The sequence below is a fragment of the Argiope bruennichi genome, chromosome 4 (genome assembly GCF_947563725.1).
Source record: "Argiope bruennichi chromosome 4, qqArgBrue1.1, whole genome shotgun sequence".
Classification (NCBI taxonomy): domain Eukaryota; kingdom Metazoa; phylum Arthropoda; class Arachnida; order Araneae; family Araneidae; genus Argiope; species Argiope bruennichi.
This window is the reverse complement of record NC_079154.1, coordinates 95169902-95172673: the sequence shown is the minus strand read 5'-3', so window position 1 is coordinate 95172673 and position 2772 is coordinate 95169902.

Here is a 2772-nt window from a genome sequence, read left to right as displayed (position 1 = left end):
CTTTTACACATTTCATTTTAGGGAACGAAGCATGTCTTATAATTAGAGTTAATTTTATTTCATTAAAAATACCTATGAGGCATGCTTTATTTAGATTTTTTTTATGTATTAGTACTTACACATTCAGCCATTTGAAGCGTCTTTTAAAGCATGTTCTAGATAAGTGATTAATGAATAAGAAAAGTAACAAAATAAATTTTAATGATAATTTGCAGAGAAAGCTCTGAAAGAATAAAACAATGCACGTATTTCCTCTCTATTTTCAATAAAACACGCAGCTCTTTAAGCCATTTAATTGTATATAATAGAGAAGATTTATCTTGATTTAATAAACATTTCCGTTAATTTCTTTCTAACACCAGGAAAGCTTTCCATTTCTAGGTTGTTGACAAAAGCGTTAGAAATAGATTACTTTCAAAGTTTGACTTTCTATTGTCAACAATGAAAGGCCATTGTTAGTTGCGAGACAACTAATGAATGGAGTATGTCAAAGAGATGTTTATGCACCTAGTAATTAATTTCTGTGAGGAAAGGTTGACCTTATTATGACAAATAAAATAAAGATAACCAGAAATATTTTTTATGTAATAGTTAAGGCCCTTTCATCATTGTATATCTTTTATCAGATTCCTTATCATGTTCTACAAGCATATTTCTTTTTCATATTTATACTATTCATTATTATTCATTTCATATTCATATTTCATTTTCATTATTCGAAATAAATCTCCAAAACAATGTTATTCTTTTAAATATTAATATAGGTTTAGATTTCTTGTGTTTTTAAATACAGTTTGAGTCCAATACTAAGACAAAATACTTATTAAATGGGAAATTTCATTTTTTTTAATTTTGAAATGATTGTGGGCAATTTAAAATCAAATTTTTATTTATAAATCGCGAAATATTTATTTCCCTGACGTGTCTTAAAGATTCAAAGAATAGATTGAATTTTCTTTTGGGATAATATATAAGCCATACCTAAATATCAGAAAAAAGCAAAAAAGACCAGAATTTTATATATAAAAATTAAAACATAGAAACTTTATAAATATGACATTGAATTTTTAAGGTGTGACTTGTAGCCTGAAGATTACTAATATGTATATTATGTTCAATACATAATAGACAAGAAATAAGCTGTATTTGAATCCATCTTTGAATACTCACGTTACCCTGATAAAAATATGAAATTTAAAGAAAAAATGATTAACAACATACAGATCAACATAAATTTCTTCAATTTTGATCTAAAATAATTATAAATTACTCCTGTGGCATATATTTGTATCAATAATTATCCAAACTTAATGAAATGGATTCAAAATTTTACCTTCAAATATAGTCAAAAAGAAGGTCAAACAATGACTAAAAATTAGTATTCAGGAGAAAGAATAGATTTTTTTAGAACCTTTTATGAAACTATTACTACAAAGAATATAAAATAATGGAATCGTGATCTATTTGATTTAAATATATGTATATTAGAGTTTCGTAAAAATATACTATATAAAATTGATTTGTTATAATAACACTAACCGATTTTGTAAAACATGCAACTATTAGTTATATTTCTCAAATCTTTTTGCTATAATAAATTGATTTGTGATAAAATATATGGCAATAGCTTTTTCTTACCAGAGAATTTTAAATTTTGTAGCAGAAGATAAAAATAAACTTTCTGACGGAAGCAAAATTATGTTCCTTTATGATTTTGTATGAGTTCGAACAAAAATCTTGTCTTAATCGTGTTATATGCTTTGAGAGTAGAAGTATCATAATTTTGCATATATATATGATAATTCTTATGTTTATAAAATATTTAAATTATTTTGTTAACTTTTTATGTAAACATAAATTCATAGTATTGAAAATTCTTTCAGAAAAATTTCTTTAGTTTGGAGGTTTAAACCTACAAAAATGGCTCTTCTTAAGACTTTCAGATGATATTATTCAAAGAACAGAGATTACCGGTCTTGGACGGTTGGTTAAGTTAGAGGGAAGAGATAAGCACAAATATCATCAAGGGAATAATTATCTTAATGTGTGGTTACGATTCGGTTGCCCATTATTAGTTATCTTGAAGTGATGGGATAGATTGGAGCCTTTACATGAAGGGAAGCTCTCAGCTAAAAGGATACAAGACGATTAAATAAAGCATTTCTTTGCTAGGTTTGTTGCGTTGAATAATAAAAGTGCACGTGATTGCCTATAATAGAAGAGTTACAATTTATGTGCCATGATTAGGCGAGCTATTGATATTCAGAAGTGCGTGAAGGATTAAATCAACATTAGAAGGTTAGTAAAGAAATAAAAGGCTTAAGAACAAATAAAAAAGTTTCTGCTTCAGATCAAAATTTAAGGAAATTGCAATATTTGTTACCTCAAGAAAATTTTATTATTCAAATTTATGACTTAAGATAGGGAATATTTTACTGGTTACGGTAAATACATAATAAATTACAGCTTCAAAAAAAAACTGAAAACTCATGAATTGATTATTAAAAGTGTAATTAACAGAAATTCCTATAAAAAATGATACAATTATGTTCTAAAAAAATATCTTTTGGCAGATTTCGCTGCGAAAAAGAAATTATTTTTAATGCATTTGTCTTAAATTTTAGTTTTTGCAAGGATTGAAGAACTGTTAGATTTATTTTTATTTATTTATGTATAGTAATGCATTTATAAGAATTTCGCTGCAATTAAAATATCATTATAAAAATCCATTATTATTATAAATATAAAAATGCAAATTTTGCCGTTACATAT